This window comes from Felis catus, chromosome B3 (genome assembly GCF_018350175.1).
Source record: "Felis catus isolate Fca126 chromosome B3, F.catus_Fca126_mat1.0, whole genome shotgun sequence".
In the NCBI taxonomy this organism is placed as follows: domain Eukaryota; kingdom Metazoa; phylum Chordata; class Mammalia; order Carnivora; family Felidae; genus Felis; species Felis catus.
The window spans coordinates 75,767,538-75,787,411 of NC_058373.1; positions in this window are offsets into that span (position 1 = coordinate 75,767,538).

Consider the following 19,874-nt stretch of genomic DNA (forward strand, 5'->3'; position numbering starts at 1 on the left):
ACAGAATCGAACCAATGAATTAATCAACCCTGGAGACTCACTAACTCAAAATGTTCTGATTTTTGAAATAATAATTTTTTTGTACTGTTTAAACCAGTTGAGTTAGGGCTTTCTACTATTGGTAGCTGAAAAAATTCTAACTAATAAGCTGATGACTCAGAATTTCTTTCCATCAGAATCTTAGGTTTGTTCCCTGATTCTTTGTCTCTCACATCCTACTTTTCTTTTTTAATTCCTTTTTGGTTTTGCTTAAGTTTCTCTTCCAATAAGTTGTCTGTCTGAAAGTGTGTGTGACCTGTGAATCCTGAGTCATTGTATGCTTGAAAATACATCATATCTATATCTATATCTATATCTATATCTATATCTATATCTATATCATCTATTTTTACCTCAATTCTGATTGATATTTTATCTAGACACAATATTTTGTTTTAAAGTCATTTTCCTGCAAAACTTTGAAGGTAATGCATTGACCTTTAGCTTCCAGTGTGGCAAGTAAGAAATCTCATGCAAGTTTGGTTTACATTCATGTGTAGGTAAGCTGTGTTTTTCTCTGAAAAATTTTAGGATTTTTTTTCCCCTCTCAAATCTTAGAGTTTTGAGGTTTCACAAAACAGTTCTTGTGTTTTGTTTTGTTTTTTTATATTGTTCCTTTGTACCCAAGAATCTCTTTTTATCTAATAGTAGAGATATTCAGCTCATAGAAATTTTTTACTATTTCTTTGATTATTTTCTCACATTTGCTACCAGAAGTCTGACTATATGAACCTGCCTTCCACATCTTTTAATGCTCTCATTCTCTCTTTTATTCTCTTTTGTCACTTTTGTTTCCTTATTTCTTTTACTTCTCTATGTCCATATTTTTTTACACTGAGTTCCTCAACTCTTTCTAATTAAAAATCATAATTTTATAACAATAATACAAACCAACAGACACAGTGCTTACCTATGTGGTGGGTACATAGATGAGCTTACAGAATTCTCACAACCCCAAGTGGTAGATGCTAATATCCTTCTGGTTTTACAGGTAAAGAAAGTGAAGTAGAGAGCTTAAGTAGTTGCTCAGTGTTGCACAGCTGCTAACTTGTAAAATCTGGATGAAACCAGAGATTGTGACTCTGAACTTTGAACTTTTAGCATTTATTCTATACTAGTTTACTATTTGCCAGCAAAGAGGTTGTACAGAGATGTAGAGATCATTGCCCAAGAGATCAGGAAGACACAGCACTTGGTTGTCTCACCACTTCCTCCCGGAGGCTTGCCTGAAGCTCGGGGGTCAATGCTGTTCATGTGGATCGAGAAGGCTGTGCCTAGAATCTAAGATTGTAGCGATTGCCTTTTATATCATTAGGCTGAGGAAAGAGCCATCACAACACTCCACAGTTTCTCTACTAACATATTTACAACTTGTTGTATCATGTTGTGTTTCTCTAAATTCTTTCCCTTACTATCATCAGGCTAGGACATTGCTGACGATATGTTTACCTCACCTCTTTTATTTGCTTTGCTTTGCTTTGCTTCTTCTTTTTCCTTTTTAAGTCCTAACTCCGACTTTCTAGGAAGCAGCTCTATTCTCTGTGATAACTTTTTCCTATATGTATTTTGGATTGGAGTCAACAACAACCCATCTGTTTTCTAGCTTTCAGACATTCTCCAAATTATCCTGGACATTTCAGGCAGTCTTTCTTATTGCCAGGGCTGTTAAAGATTTATTAATTTTTGTACAGTTGTACTGTCACTTTGGTTGTAGCAGTGGAAGGTTGGGGGTGGGGAATGGATATGCTCACTTGCTCATCTCCAAACAAATGCATGGCAGTCTGAATTCTTTCACTTCCTGAAATACTCATCCAAAGATTCATCCATTTTCCCCAAAAGACATTTTGGCCCATAGACTTTGAATTAAGAAAAATATTTCCAGGAACCCTCTTCTAGGAGACAAGTAGAAAATTGTACAAACCCTGCACAAAACCAGCTCGTAAGCTATTGGAGTACATACTCCAGTTGATTATATCCACCTCCGTTGGATATACTGTCCAATTTTCAGAGTGTAATTTGAAATACAGAAGTTTTATCATTCTACTTTTGAGTGAAGGGAAGATAAACCTAGTGTTTGGTTTAAAATATGATTGCATTTGGCAGCAGACATATAGTTGAAAATCATTTTTTTTAATATTTGGCCATTTTACAAATGGCATAATTAGTCTTTATTAATTCAGGCAGCACATGTAGAACTATGATTCATCCGTTCCTCATATAGGCGAAAAAGATCAAATTCGGTAAATGAAAAACCTGAACCATCAACAACAAAAAGCCCCAGTATGTGTCATTAAAATCAACACTGACTTTGACTTATTATTACTGGAACTCTCACCACAATCTATGGCACATTCGTAATAAATTACATTTTCCCCAGCATGTCAAATCCTTCAATTTAGTTTTGGCATTTAATCTACTGGAAAAGCCATTTACTTCTATTTCTATGTGTGCCCCTGAAGCCATAGGCATTATCCTTTAAGTAACTTTCCTTTGAATCCAAATTAAAGATGTACTTAAGCATATTTAGATCACTTCATTTGAAATGTTCCCAGACGCTCTGCTGCGAATGATAATCAAACTCGATGGAGGAAGATCTTGGATGACAGTTGGGGATGGTAGCGGGTAACAGAGATTCCTTTTTACTTGCCCTAAGGATGCGAAGGAAATTTTTCACAAGCAGTCCTACTCAATGTCGACTGTACATATTGGCCAAAGGGAGCTGTCACCTGAATGAATAGCTGGTATTTTGTTAGATCAGGAGCGCATTGCTGTTGCCGCCTGTTGCCAGAATGCAGCTACTCTGACACCCAGAATTCTTTGCCAGATCCCAAATTGTAAGTGATGCCACATGGTATATCTTTTTTATTGTTTCTCCTTGGTGGAGCGCAGGTAATTTAGCCATCCAGAAATGAGAATGAATTGTCTGCTCCATTAGTGGTCTCCATTGGTTCAGTGCCAATGACATTTAGGTTCAGGCACGGTTGTCTCCTTTGTCCTCTGATCTAGCCATCTCTAGTGCTCAAAAGAGCCAGGCTTCAACATGAATCAAAACAGTGAATCAAAATATAAAGCGACTGCTGCAATAATCTTAATAACAAAAAATAATAACACTGTCACTTTACGCTTCATCTGTTCGCTCTGCTCTTTAAAATATGAACTTCTTATGGCTTCATTTCCCCCAAATGTCACTCTTTAATCTTTTTTTTTATTCCTCATGTTAAAATAATATAATATCCAATATGGCAATCTTCATCACGGGATTTGTTTATTTATTTTATTTTTTTTTTATTTTGCGGCCTCGTCAAATGCATTTCTTCAGTTTCTTTTCTCAGACTGACGGCGAGTCATTTTCTCTGCAGCATAAAGACAGTTTAAGAACTTACACACAGAGTTAATTTCTAGAACTATGGACCACATTTAGATTGGAGCTACCTTAATATTCCATGATGATGTTTGTGTTCTGTATGCATATTTCTTTTGCCTATGCTTATCTATTGCTACCCTAGCCTTAGAATTACATTGTATTTTACCAAAGCCTGTGTGATATTTTGTGCAGAGGCTCATACCTATTCATTATTGTCCCCATAAGTATTCATTCTTTATATCTGTGCAGAAAGAATGTGGGGGAATTGGAGATAATTATTTTTTTCACTAATGGATTGCCTGCTTTTACTGGTACAAACTATTTGGGTAACGAAACTATTAGAACTAAAATCACTTTTTGCCTTAATTTTAGGACTATAAATAGAATACCTGTCAGAATTCTGTTGGCAACACTTTTATCTTAATAAATACTGAGAAAAATGACTACAGAAAACATAAATGTAATCATAATGTTAATAATGGCAATAAACATATACACTGAAGTTTGGGCAACATAGGTGCTGGCTTTTATAGAAACTTTTGATGGATCATTATTTTTTTCCCTTCCCACTGGAAAATAAAAGGATAGCGGAAGTGTGGGATACATTTTATTTTCCATAATGAGCCGGTGTAAGAAACACAAATCTAAGAAAGCAAAATTATATGATTTCTGAAACCCATGCAATCTGGAATGAAAAGAATGTGGTTGCCCTACTATGCATACATCTTATTTCCTTCAGTTCACCTGGGAGCCAGAGACCATTAGCAGGAATTCATATCTAGTGCGTACTTACAGGGTATAAACATGCTTATTTGTTTATTGGTTGGCTGGTCGAAGCCTTGTTCTAGAAAGGAGTTTTAAAAACTTAAAAAGGCCCAAACGGTGCAATTAGGCAGTGTAAATTGGGAACAAAAGAACAAAGAAAAGTAAGAATTGAGACATAAAATAGGCTCATGTATGCAGTTAAAAATTCATGACGGAATCTACCATAGAGTTGATATCAGTGGGTATATTGCAATTCCTGGCGATCCTTGGTAGGGGTTTCTGGGTAAGAAAAATCTATTCTTTTTCCATACTGAAAATGTAATGTGAAGAAACATTATCTGTTTGTGACTTAAAAATGTTGGATTCAAGTTTCAGTTTAAGTACGCAAAGATATAGAGAAAATTATAAAGAAATCAGGAAAGCACAGAATTCTTTGTCTCTTTTAAAAAAGGCTATTCTTTTCAAACCTGAAATACAAATTTTAGTCCATTGAGATCATGACCTGAGCCCAAATCAAGAGTCAGATGCTTAACCACCTGAACCATCCAGATGCCCACCTTGTATATTTCTAAATGCCTGTATATCTGTCATCTCCCTTAGAAGGTAAGTATTTGTTTTGTTCACTGCTATATTCCAAGCATAGAGATGGTTCTTAACAAATATTTGTTGAATTTTATTACATAAACTGAGATTTTTAAAAGATTACATTCTTGCTCCAATTCACGAGAGAGTAAATTGGATAGATCTCCTTGCTCTAAGTCCCTGCAACTTTTTAACTCTTCACGGGACTGTGATTAGTGCTTTAAGGGAGGCACAAATAGTGGTGAGAAACTATATTCAGCAGGGGAAAGTCCAGAAATGTTCCATGAAGCATTCCATGACTGACCTTGCAGAATGGGTGGCATTCTAAGCTAAAATGAGGGCAAAGGACATTCTTTGAAGAAGGACAAGAATGAATAGAGGGATTTGCTCAGGAGATGTGACTGAGGGTTGGCTCATAGTCTAGATTGACCATAAGGGGCTTGGAAGACTAATGGGAAATGAGGCACAAATGATCAGCTAAGGCTTACTCTGGGGAGCCTTGAATGTTAGGGTGAAAACTTAGTACTTAATTTAGTAGTCACTGGGAAGACATTTGACATTTGCAAGCAAGGGGATGACATGATTAAAGATAGACTTTAGGAAGATTAATATGTCAGTCGCGAGTAGAATGCATTAGGGCTTGGAAAGGGTAGGTGAGGAGACAGTTAGAAAGCTATTACGGTTGTCCAAGTGAGGAGTAATGAGGGCTTCTGTGAGGACTGTGTAAGTGGGAGTGGAAAGAAGGGAAGTGATAAAGAAGACATTGTGAAGGCAGTGGACACAGAATGAATATAAATTGGCAAGTAATATAAGGGGTACTAGACAAGTAGTTAAACATGGTGACAGAGGTTTTGAGCTGGAGTGACTGAGCAAACAGAATCAGAAGAAACTAATTTAGGAGGATCTGATGTGTTCTCTTTCTAGATGTTACATTTCAGGTACTGAGAAGGTCCAATTGGCAGGAAAGCAGCCCCATCTTTGACCCAGGAGGGTAGCAGTTCTCCCGGAATTCTTCTATCTTCTCCTTCATGTCCGTAGTGTCCCCTGTGAAAAGCAAACCATGCCGTTTTTTACGTGATTGTTTCCAAGCCTTGGCGTGACTCACGGGCTACCCAAGATGCAAAAGTCACTTTCTGACATAGAGGGAAATATTTCTAGGGGTTGTTCTTTGTTTAGGCTCTTTTTTCTTCATCAGATGCAGTTGCACATACCAACTCCGAACTCTTTTCCAAACATCGTTTGTTCCTAAGGAATATTAACTCAGCCATAGTTGCCCTCCTCCCTGCCGCTGCCTTTTATTACCTGGTTCCACCTCAACTAGGTCAGGACAGCTCTACAAAAGTGCCTTAATTGCCACAATGATGGGAACTGAATTAATCCACAGCAGATGAACGAGGATAATGAAATCATTTTCTTTTCTCTCAATGGTCTGTGCAGCATCATCTCTTCTGATACACTTCAGTGTCTGACCTTTTAAACTGACAGGATGTTCACTGCTGAGGCTTTTTAAAGACATCTATCTCTCCACAGAAAAATGGAAGCCAGACATCCAAGACCGACTTATATTTGTCTGTGAATCAAGCTGTCATTTTTGTTCTGCCAGAGTCTGTTATCACGTCTGGACAAGTAATTATTCTCTAGGTTAGGTTCTTACAACCTTGAATTTTTAGGAAAGTCCTTGAGACTGAAAGCAGTCACTTTCTTGCAGCGACAGTCCATGCATATCAGTGAGTTATGTGGTGACTTGGCAGCTATTACTGCTATTAAGCATTTAGTCTATTAAGCACACAATTCTTTTAACTTCGCAAGAGCTTCTAGCCTCCATCTGTTTCGCCCATTTATTAGGATCCCTACTTAGTTCTCCCACTGCATGCAGGCAACTGGCAGTACGCTCCTTGTAAAACAGGTGTAAGCCTGGACAGTGAAGGACACGGATGGGGCAAGAGCAATCACAAGCTTCTTTATGGTTCCTGTACATTCCAGCTGGAATCATGAAGTAGAAAAGAAGGCCTCCCAATTAAGTACCTGTTTTTGCTGAACACAAGAGAACCCGTTCCTTGCTGCTGAATGGATTATGACCACGGCACAGTGCGGTGGGACTGGCAGAGGACAGACGGTCCCAGGTTCTTTCACAGATGTTAGAAACACACCTCAACACTTGGAACATGGGACCTAATTCAAAATGGTGCAGTTCGTCTAGGTCTCTAAGCGTTCCAAATCAACTCAGAATCCAACGGTTTCCAATGAAAACCTGAGCTCATATTTCAGCGAGAGATTAAATAACATAGAAAGAGAGCAGCAGCTCCCACAGAATTCTGTTTGAGACAGAGAATTGCTAGAATCAAATTCTCATTACCTACTTCTTTTTGGAAGAGAAACCAATTACAAGCAGTTAGGCAGTGGGTCAGTCGTAGTACGAATTTCAGCTTGGTAGTTTGACAAAGACCTTTTGACTATATTTTGAAAAGGTCTCTTTCCTTTGTCATTCTCATTTATGCTTAGAAAGTCACATTCATGGGCAGAAACTCATGCTACCTTTTCCTGCTCCCCAATCCCAATCACCTTGCTTCTGAGGAGGAGGTCATGATATGTAGGGTCTGGCACATTGTCCAAAGTTTAAGTCTTTAAACATTATTAATGATATAAAATCGTAGCTCAGCACCTAAAATAAAGATTGTCGGGGACAGGAGGATTGAGTAAGATCAGGTGCTCAGTTTATTTTGCAGATTGATAGGAACAAAGAGGAAAGCGAGCTTTCCAACCTTCAAAGAATGACAGGACAGGAACAGGGGGCTGCAAAGATCCCAGTGCACATCCTCATTTCCAAATGATAATGTGACCCTGACCACTCTCCTTTTCTTCATATTATAGGATGAATGACAGCCATTTCCTCTCCTGTCATTTATGCATGAATGGCCCAAAGAATCTTAGTATTATTAGGTAAAACCCTACTAAAACAAAATACGCTTATCACTAGTTTTTCCGCTACAAATAGTAGAAGGATGCTGTATTCAAGGCAATCAAATTGCTCCTAGAGAATTGTACTTTCTTATCTAAAATCTAACTCTCTTTTAAACCCTGGAATTAGATATCTATTATTTATGGGGGTATCCTCAGCTGAATACTTTCAACAGAACAAAGTAAGAATATAGGGCTCTCAATTCATTAAAAATTAGCATGAAACATGATTACTATTATGGCATATCCTTATTAACATACACACTTGATTGTAACCATTGAGTGATATCATTGTGACACAGGTACATGCTTATCAATACTTTCTGGTCCCCAAGGAGGTGACACTTGTGTGGCTCTGCCCTGTCTCCTGCCTCTTTACTTAAGACTACATCAAGGACAACTGCCCCTCCCCCCACCCTGCCAGTAGTCCTCGAACTTAGAGACAAGTGATTATCAAGGCTTTGCCATTCGTTGGTAAATCAACTGTTGAGTTTGCAGCATTGAGGGACCCTCGTTATTCCTCATGAATAATTATTGTCTGACCAAAAAGTCCAACAGAAACAAGAAGAAAATTTTGTTCTCCTGCACCATATGATCTGAACAATTTGATGTCTGCAACAATATGAGAGACAATTTTCAGTTGCCTTTTAGGCTTAAATTGCACGACACCAGAAAATAAAATGTTTCTTCTTAATCTTCCTATTTTGTAAGCCCTTAGTTGAAGTTTTTCTAAATATTGGACTCCAAGGCCTTAATTATTCAGAAAGAAAATTCAATTTCTTCAGGAAATTATCTCCCTCTTGCTTTTAGGAATCTGAGCTTTGCCAAACAGAAACAATAAATAGGAAATAGTGTGTCTTTTTGAAGCGATTGGAAAAACCAGAACGCCATCTTTCAACTTGCCGTGTACATTACCAAGTGGGGACTGTTTTCTACAAAACATTAAAGGATCTTTTCCATGTGTTAGTTGGCTTAATGCTTGGGGGGGAAATCATTGTATTTAGAGAAAAAGTGCATTAATTGAACTCCACAGCATGTCTAATTCAATCCTCAGGAAAATGCTCTATCTCTGCAACATGAGCTGGGGGTGCACCAGTTACATATAAGGTGAGTGCAAACAAATGAACATGCACCTTGAGAGACCATATATTGGTTGGTGCTGCGCCAATAACAAAATTCTCACATAAGCTTCAGGACAGATTCTCTAATAGGCAACTTCAAAAACTATTTTTTTGGTTAAAGCTGTTTTCAGAAAACTGGAGGCACAGAGTAAATGTTATTCCAAGGTTGATATGCTTGAGTTCTACTCCCAGTTTGGGTGCTGTTTCCTTTCTTTTAAAATTCTTTTCCTGAAATATGGTAATGTCTAGAGTGCAGTTGTCTCAAGACACAGACAAACCTGACACAACTACTCTGTTGCCTGAAGTCTGAACTGGGTAGCCCATGCTTATAGTGGGATTCCAGTCCAATATCCTCAAAAGATGTTTCATCCAAGCTGTCCGGATTCAAAGAAGTTATTTTATTACATATCCCTGAGTTTTGCCTAAAGCTGTCTACTCTAGTGGCTGTTACCTAAGCCTATTGTGTAACCATTGCCCTTGGTTTGTGGAAGGACATGTCTGTCTTTGCTCTTGATCCTACCATCTGCCACAGAAGGGAAATTTCCAGGCCAGTGATTACATTTTGCAACATCCACATTTTTACCATCCCCACTATGTAGCAGGCGGAGAGCTACTGTTATAGCACAGGGATTACTGTTTACAAATCTGTCCTGTCCATTGGGGATGGTTCTCTTGGCAGGTGGTGGCTATATCCAGAGGCTGACATTTGGGATTTCCCTATTTTCCCAGGCAGAAGCAGGTTCAGTAGGGCCAGGGGAGTTCCTGACTTAGAACCATGGTGACTGATCCTACCAGGGTGGACAACCCAGTAGTGCTACGCCAGCCACTGGTACAGAAATGCCCTTCTTATCTTTTACAACACTGCCCGCTGTGCTGAAGCACTGAACAGAGCTAAAGGCATTTCCAGATAGTGCTGCCTTAAAAGCAAAACTCCTTCAGAATGCCACCCCTGTGACTTAAAACCTAGCTCCAATAAATAGCTCCACTCCAATCAAGTCAGAGGAAGTCAGTCAACATCTCTCTCTCCACGACACGACACTGGGGGATTTTATAGTAAGTCATAATTCAATCCTTCATTAGAGGAAGAAAAAATGTAAATTAAAAATACCTCAGCCAAGCCATTCCCAGCAGCAATAACAGAAATCTCTGCTGGCTAAACAAGAGGCCACCAGACTGCTATCAGAACCTCTCTGTTTGCTATCATTTTAGACCACAATTAATTTAAAATTTTTACTTCCAAAGTAAAGGGAGGGAATACAATAATCCCAATTTACTTTTTAAATAAAAAAGCTTAAGTGGAAAGGGTCCATGGGGAAAGCTCAACCCAGGCCAAGGTAATTCTCATCATGAGGAGAGATACCTGTTTAAAATGCAGAGTCACAGGACAGCCTGGCCTCTCTTCCCATAATGCTTCCTGTGGGCTTAAGAGAATTCTTTTATTTTTTTTTTCCTTCCTTTTTGGTTTTTAAAAAAGTAAAGTTGGACTTGCAAACACTAGCAGTAACTGCCTTTAAAAAAGCAATTCTAAGGAACTGAGAGGCCCTGCTGAAGAAATGCTCTCCAAAAGCGATAGGGAGCAAAGGGATTAAGAAGCAGATCATAAAGCAAAATGTATCCAATATATAAAGCATCCAGAAAGGATCTGAGGCTTCCCTCCAGAAGCAATAGGCCAGATCATTCACAGAGGGGACAGGATTGGGGAATTCGCCGGACACAGAAATGGGGGAAGCATCTAAAGCATGTGGTCACAGTAGCGTTACTCAAGAGGGTGGTCTGGGTGAGAGAGAATCAACCCCAAGTCACAGGGGGTATCCCACAGGGAACTGGAACAGCACTTGGGGTTCTACTATCTGGAGTAACTCACGAGAGCAGAGCAGGGTCTTTCTCTGTAGTCCCAGAACCAGAACTAGAGTAGCAGGCAAATTAACAGGGTCATTCTTGGGCAGAGTGGGACAAAGGATGGGCAGAGCTAATAAAACTGGGTACAAGGTGAAGGCATTGTCAGAGGAACACATTCCCCGATTACATCTTAATGCCCAAATCAAATGAATAGAATACTTATTTGAATTTTTTGCGGATGATGACAATCACATCTCTTGTTTCTATGACAACATAGATTTCTGTTTCTCATCCCATCCGTCCACCACTTCTGTCTCTTTCACTCTATCTTTATGTATACCCTTGTCTCCGTGCTCCCCAGGGCTCCATCCATGGCCCCCTTCCCATCATACATGTTCCACTTCTATGTTTTTCAGCAATAAATAAATCCATATCAATCCCCCCACACTTTCGAAAACTCTACAGTTACATAACCAAGTGTCTGCCAGAAATCTTCACCTGCTCTTCCTAAGGCACTTGAAATTAAACACCATCCTATCTAAAATTAAGCTGATGCTCTTCCCCTTTCCCTTTACCCTACCCCTCCTAGACAAATTTGCCTTTCTTCTCTATTGCACTTCACAGTTATCACATTATCATCTGCTATGATATAAATTGTTTCCTCCAAAATCCACAGGGTGAAGCTCTAATCTCCAAAGTGATGGTATATGGAGGTGGGGACTTTGGGTGGTAATTAGGTTTAGGTGAGGTCATGAGGATGTGGCTCTTATGATGGGATTAGTGCCTTTAAAAGAAGAGACTTCTCAGGGCACCTGGGTGGCTCAGTCAGTTGGGCAACCAATTCTTGATCTCAGCTCAAGTCATGATCCCAGGGTTGTGGGATTGGGCCCTGCATCAGGCTCAACACTAAGAGTAGAGCCTGCTTGGGATTCTCTCTCTCTCTCTCTCTCTCTGCTCCTTTCCCCAGCTTGCTCGCATGCTATTTCTCTAAAAAGAACAAATACAAAAACAAAAACAAAAAAAGGAAGAGACTCCAGGAGCTTGCTCTTCTCACTCCCCCATATCCACAAAGAAGAGGTCATGTGAGCACATAGGAAGATGGTGACCACCTGCAAGTCAACAGAAGAAACCTCAGAATAAAACCTTCCTTGCTGACACCTTGATCTTGGACTTCTCAGCCTCTGAAGCTAGGCAAAATAAAGGTCTGTTTCTTCAGTCCCCCATCTCTGGTATTCTGTTGTGGCAGCCTGAGCTAGTCTTTACCCAGTCTTCTGAGATAGAAACCAGACATTAATTCCAGTCCCTTTCTTCTCACTTACCTTCCATATTTAATCACCTTTGATATTCTCATCTACTGTATTTCTCTCTGACTTTCAGATACATCCCTTCTCTAATCCTACTGCCTCTCCTCTAATGCAGGTCATACCATATCTTATCTGAACTACTTTAATAGCCTCCTTCATGATCTCTGTGCTTTTAGACTGTCTGCCCTCTTAATAGTCCCAACCCCATACCTCTCAGTTCTCAAGAGTGGTACCATAGCAATCCCTCCAAAATGCAAATTTGACCATGTTACTAACCCATATAAAACTCAAATGCTTACCAACAGCTTTAGGAGAAAATCTGAGTAATTCAGTACTGTTTTTCTCCTAAACCATACTGCTTGTCACGAATTATAGGTACTCTCATGGTATGAATATATATAATCCCTCTCTAGAATCAGGGATTTTCACTTGCTGTGGTTTAACTAGTTTGCCTCAACTAGTTTTGAGTTATGTTAAAAATTATATGCCTACAGCAAATGATATATCCCAAGTTTTCACATGATTTTCTTTTTCTATAAGAGCAAAGGGAGTAGATACAATATGTATCTCAGCAGAGATAAAACATGTATCTAAATGATCACTTTAGAATATGATATTTATTGTTGCCACTTTTCACTTGCTCCTTCTGCTTTTGTTTTTGTTTTTGTTTTTGTTTTTGTTTTGTTTTGTTTGAAGTATAGTTGACATACATATAGTTAATACATAACATTACATTGGCTTCAGTTGTACAACATAGTGATTGGACAACTCTATAGGTTATGCTGTGCTCACCACAAGGGTAGCTACCATCTGTCACCACACAGCACATTTTTTAAATATTTTTTTCCTTTTTTTTTTTTTTTTTTTTGTTTTCTTCAATGTTGGTTGTGATCTCTCCTCTTTCATTCCTGATTTTATTTATTTGGGTCCTTTCTTTTTTCTTTTTGATCAAACTGGCTAGGGGTTTATCAATTTTGTTAATTCTTTCAAAGAACCATCTCCTGGTTTCAATGACCTGTTCTACTGGATTTTTGTTTGTTTGTTTGTTTGTTTGTTTCAATATTCTGCTCTAATCTTTAATGTTTCCCATCTTCTGCTGTTCTGGGGTTTTATTTGCTGTTCTTTTTCCAGCTCTTTAAGGTGTAAGATTAGGTTATGTATCTGAGAACTTTCTTCCTTTGTTAGGAAGGCCTGGATTGCTAAATACTTCCCTCTTATGACTGACTTTGCTGCATCCCAGAGGTTTTGGGCTGTGGTGTTATCATTTCCATTGGCTTCCATGTACTTTTTAATTTTCTCATTCATTCTTTAGTAGGATGTTCTTTAATCTCCAAGTACTTGTTGTCTTTCCAAATTTTCTCTTGTGGTCGATTTCAAGTTTCATAGCATTGTGGTCTGAAAATATGCATGGTATGATCTCAATCTTTTTGAAATTGTTGAGGGCTGATTTGTGTCCCAGTATGTGGTCTATTCTGGAGAATGTTCCTTGTGCACTCGAGAAGAATGTGTTCTGCTGCTTTAGGATGAAATGTTCTGAATATATCTGTTAAGTCCCTCCAGTCCAGTGTGTCATTCAAAGCCATTGTTTCCTTGTTGATTTTCTGTTTATATGATCTTTCCATTGTTGTAAGTGGGGTGTTGAAGTCCCCTATTGTTATGGTATTATTGTCAATGAGTTTCTTTATGTTTGTAATTAATTGATTTGTATATTTGGGTGTTTCACCTAGGGGACATATATGTTTACAATTGTTAGATCTTCTTGGTGGATAGATCCCTTAATTATTATATAATGCCCCTCTTTAACCCTTCTTATAGTCTTTATTTTAAAATCTAGATTGTCTTATATAAGTATGGCTACTCTGGCTTTTTATACCCATTAGTATGATAGATAGTTTTCCATCCCCTTACTTTCAATCTGAAGGTGTCTTTAGGTCTAAAATGAGTCTCTTGTAAAGAGAATATAGACAGATCATGTTTTCTTATCCATTCTATTACCCTATATCTTTTTATTGGAGTAGTCTATTGACATTTAGACTGAGTACTGAAACTTATGAATTTATTGTCATTATGTTGCCTGTAGAGTTGGAGTTTCTGGTGATGTTCTCTAGTCCTTTCTAGTCTTTGTTGCTTTTGGCCTTTTTTGCTTTGTTCCTCTTTTCTCCCCTCAGAGAGTCCCCCTTAAAATTTCTTGCAGGGCTGGTTTAGTGGTCATGAATACCTTTAGTTTTTGTTTGTCTTAGAAAGTCTTTATCTGGAGCTTGTGGGCTGGTGTAAACGTGGAGATCTGGGGTGGCAGGAGCACCTGGAGAGACTCTGGAACGTCTGTGCCCTTTCCCCACATGGGTCCTGTGTATTTTCTCCATCTGGCTGTTCCTGATTTATCTCCTTCTGTAATAAGCCAGTGATCTAGTGAGAAACATGTTTCTCTGAGTTGTGTGAGTTGCTCTAGCCAACTGATGGAAACCAAGGAGGTGGGCATGGGATCCTCCCTCAGAAGCATAGTTTAAAGCCTTACATATTTGAGATTTCGATGGAAGATGGTGCTGTATGAGGACGCTGGGCTCACCTTGTCCTGATGATCACTTAGATTCCACCTACATCTGCCTAAATAACCCAGAAAACTGCCAGAAGAGTAGCATAATGGACTCTCCAGAGCCAAGTGTAGACAAGAGGCCTACGGAAGAGGGTAGGAAGGGCGGAGAGGTGGTGCATGCTACATGGACTGATGGGAGGGAGCCGGGGCAGTGAAGGGGCAGCCAGCCTGGCAAAGCAGAGCCCCTGAAGATGGGCTTGCAAAAGCAGAGGGGTCGGACTCTGGGAGTTCTGACAGCTAGTGAGACTTACCAACTGGAATGTTAAAATTCAACAGCTCTGCTCTTGGAGAGTGGGGAGGGTGAAAGGATGCCAGGAGGGAGAGCTGTTGAGCCCTGGAAGACAGAGCTCACCTTGACGGAGGAACAAAGGAGCTGGCAAGTACCATTTCCCTCTCCCATCCCCCAGCCGAAATTCCAAAGGGAACCAGTTCCCGTCACTGAACTTACTTGCACTGCACAAATTCCCAATGCTGTGCTTCTGTGGATCCATCCCTCTGATGGGCCTGCCTCTCTCCTGATGCTGCAGGGCCCCTCCTGCAGGGAACCACTGATGGCAAGGCAAACTAAGCCTTCCCACCCCCCACCCCCTGCCCAGACACCTTGTGGATGCACCCTGGCTTATATGCCCTTGGCCAGATCCCATGGAAGCAGCACCACTGGCCTGGCAGTGTGCAAGTAGCCCAGACAAGGGCCACACCACTCCACAGTGAGTCATTGGGTTTCACTGCTGCCCCGTCAACCAACACAAGTTACTCCGGACAGCACAGGGGAAGTGCGCTGCAGTTTGGAGCTACCGCAGGGACTACGCAAAAGGATGAGATGGAAGAATTCTCCTCAAAAGAAACTCCAGGAAGTAGCGACAGCGAACAAATTGATCAAAAACTAAGCAATATAACAGAACAAGAATTTAGAGTGATAGTCATACAATTAATCACTGGGCTTGAAAAAAGCATGGAGGACAGCAGAGAATCTATTGCTACAGAGATCAAGGGACTAATAAATAGTCATGAGGAGCTAAAAACTGCTATAAATGAGGTGCAAAATAAAATGGAGGTGGCCACGACATGGATTTAAGAGGCAGAGGAGAGAATAGGTGAATTAGAAGATAAAATTATGGAAAAAGAGAGAGCTGAGAAAAAGAGAGATAAAAAAATCCAGGACTATGAGGGGAGAAATAGAGAACTAAGTGATGCAATCAAACGGAACAATATCCGTATCATAGGAATTCCAGAAGAAGAAGAGAGAGAGAAAGGGGCTGAAGGTATACTTGAACAATCATAGCTGAGAACTTCACTGATCTGGGGAAGGAAAAAAGAATTGAAATCCAAGAGTCACAGAGAACGCCCTTCAGACGTAACTTGAATCGGTCTTCTGCATGACATAGCATAGTGAAACTGGCAAAATACAAGGATAATGAAAAAATTCTGCAAGCAGCTATGGATAAACAGGCCCTGACTTACAAAGGTAGACACATAAGGGTAGTAGTAGACCTATCTACTGAAACTTGGCAGGCCAGAAAGGAATGGCAGGAAATCTGCAATGTGATGAACAGAAAAAATATGCAGCCAAGAATCTTTTATCCAGAAAGTCTGTCATTCAGAATAGAAGGAGAAATAAAGGTTTTCCCAAACCAACAAAAACTGAAGGAATTCATTACCACTAAACCAGCCTTACAAGAGATCCTAAGACGAACTCTGTGACTGAAATGTTGCAGGGACCACAAAGTACCAGAGACATCACTACAAGCAGGAAACCTACAGACATCACAATGACTCTAAACCCATATCTGTCAATAATAACACTGAATGTAAATGGACTAAATGCTCCAACCAAAAGACATAGGGTATCAGAATGGATAAAAAAAAACCAAGCCCCATCTATTTGCTGTCTACAAGAGACTCATTTTAGACCTGAGGACATCTTCAGATTGAAAGGGGATTGAGAACTATCTCATGCTACTGGAAGTCAAAAGAAAGCTGGAGTAACCATACTTATATCAGATAAATTAGACTTTCAATTAAAGGCTGTAACAAGAGATGAAGAAGGGCATTATATAATAATTACAGGGTCTATCCATAAGGAAGTGCTAACAATTATAAATGTCTATGCGCCGAATACAGGAGCCCCCAAATATATAAAACAATCACAAACCTAAGCAACCTTATTGATAAGAATGTGGTAATTTCAGGGGACTTTAATACTCCACTTACAACAATGGATAGATCATCTTGACACAGAATCAATAAAGAAACAAGGGCCCTGAATGATACATTGGACCAGATGGACTTGACAGATATATTTAGAACTCTGCATCCCAAAGCAACAGAATATACTTTCTTCTCGAGTGCACATGGAACAGTCTCCAAGATAGACCACATATTGGGTCACAAAACAGCCCTCAATAAGTATAAAAGAATTGAGATCATACCATGCACACTTTCAGACCACAATGGTATGAAACTTGAAATAAACCACAGGAAAAAGTCTGGAAAACTTCCAAAAGCATGGAGGTTAAAGAACACCCTACTGAAGAATGAATGGGCCAACCAGACAATTAGAGAAGAAATTTAAAAATACATGGAAACAAATGGAAAATCAAAATACAATAATCCAAATGCTTTGGGATGCAGTGAAGGCAGTCCTGAAAGGAAAATACATTTCAATCCAAGCAAGTCTAAAGAAATAAGAAAAATCCCAAATACAAAATCTAACAGCACACCTAAAGGAAACAAAGCAGAACAGCAAAAAGACACCCCAAACCAAGCAGAAGAGAAATAATAAAAATCAGAGTGGAAACAAAAATCAGAGCAGAAATAATAAAAATCAGAGCAGTAGAGCATTTCTTTTTTTTTTAATTTTTTAAATGTTTTATTTATTTTTGAGACAAAGAGAAACGAGTGTGAGCAGGGGAGGGGCAGAGAGAGAGAGAGAGAGAGAGAGAGAGAGAGAAAGAATCTGAACCAGGCTCCAGGCTCTGAGCTGTCAGCACAGAGCCCGACGCAGAGCTTGAACCCACAAACCACGAGATCATGACCTGAGCTGAAGTCAGACGCTTAACTGACTGAGCCACCCAGGCACTCCATAGAAGTGTAGAGTATTTCGATGAAACCAAGAGTTGGCTTTTTGAAAAAATAAATAAAATTGATAAACCTCTCGCCAGGCTTCTCAAAAAGAAAAGAGATAGATAAAATCATGAATGAAACTGGAATTATTACAATCAATCCCTCAGAAATACAAGCAATTGTCAGGGAATACTATGAAAAACTATGTGCCAAAAAAATGGACAACCTGGAAGAAATGGACAAATTCCTAAGCATGCACACACTTCCAAAACTCAAACAGGAAGAAATAGAAAACTTGAAGTGACCCATAACCATCAAAGAAATTGAATCAGTTATCAAAAATCTCCCAACAAATAAGAGTCCTGGACCAGATGGCTTCCCTGGGGAATTCTACCAGACATTTAAAGCAGAGATAATACCTATCCTTCTCAAGCTGTTCCAAAAAATAGAAAGGGATGGAAAACTTCCAGACTCATTCTATGAAGTCAGTATTACTTTGATTCCCAAACTAGACAGACACCCAGCAAAAAAAAAAAAAAAAAAAAAAAAAAAAAAAAAAAAAGAGAGAGAGAACTAAAGGCCAATATCCCTGATGAATATAGATGCAAAAATTCTCAACAAGATACTGGCACATTGAATTCAACAACATATAAAAAGAATTATTCACCACGATCAAGTGGGATTCATTCCTGGGCTGCAGGGCTGGTTCAACATTTGCAAATCAATCAGTGTGATACATCACATTAATAAAAGTAAAGAAAAGAACCATATGATCCTGTCAATAGATGCAGAAAAAGTATTTGACAAAATTCAGCATCCTTTCCTAATAAAAACTCTCGAGAAAGTCGGGATAGAAGGAACATACTTAAGCCACTTCATAAAAGCCACTTATGGAAAGCCCACAGCTAATATCATCAATGGGGAAAAACTGAGAGCTTTCCTCCTGAGATCAGGAACACGACAGGGATGCCCACTCTCACTGCTGTTGTTTAACATAGTGTTGGAAGTTCTAGCATCAGCAATCAGAAAACAAAAGGAAATCAAAGGCATTAAAATTGGCAAAGATGAAGTCAAGCTTTCACTTTTTGCAGATGACATGATATTACACATGGAAAACCTGATAGATTCCACCAAAAGTCTGCTAGAACTGATGTGTGAATTCAGCAGGGTCGCAGGATACAAAATTAATGTACAGAAATAGGTTGCATTTTTATATACCAATAGTGAAGCAACAGAAAGAGAAATAAAGAAACTGATCCCATTCACAATTGCACCAAGAATCTTAAAATAGCTAGGAATAAACCAAACCAAAGATGTAAAAGATCTGTATGCTGAAAACTATAGAAAGCTTATGAAGGAAATTGAAGAAGATACAAAAACATGGAAAAACGTTCCATGCTCATGGATTGGAAGAATAAATATTGTTAAAGTGTCAATACTACCCAAACCTATCTACACAGTCAATGCAATCCCAGTCAAAATTGCACCAGCATTCTTCTCAAAGCCAGCGTGAGCAATCCTAAAATTTGTATGGAACCGCAAAAGACCCTGAATAGCCAAAGTAATAGTGTAGAAGAAAACCAAAGCAGGAGGCATCACAATCCCAGACTTTAGCCTCTACTACAAAGCTGTAATCATCAAGACAGCATGGTATTGGCACAAAAACAGACACATAGACCAATGGAATAGAATAGAAACCCCAGAATTGGACCCACAAATGTATGGCCAACTAATCTTTGACAAAGAAGCAAAGAGTATCCAATGGAAAAAAGACAGTCTCTTTTACAAATGGTGCTGGGAGAACTGGACAGCAACATGCAGAAGAATGAAACTAGACCACTTTCTTACACCATTCACAAAAACTCAAAAAGGATGAAGGGCCTGGATGTGAGACAGGAAACCATCAAAACCCTAGAGGAGAAATCAGGAAAAAACCCTCTGACCTCAGCCGTAGCATTTTCTTACTTGACACCTCTCCAAAGGCAAGGGAATTAAACGCAAAAATGAACTATTGGGACCTCATCAGGATAAAAAGCTTCTGCACTGCAAAGGAAACAACCAACAAAACTGAAAGGCAACCGACAGAATGGGAAAAGATATTTGTAAATGACATATTGGACAAAGGACTAGTATCCAAAATCTATAAAGAACTCACCAAACTCCACACCCAAAAAAACGAATAATCCAGTGAAGAAATGGGCAGAAGAAATGAATAGACACTTCTTTAAAGAAGACATCCGGATGGC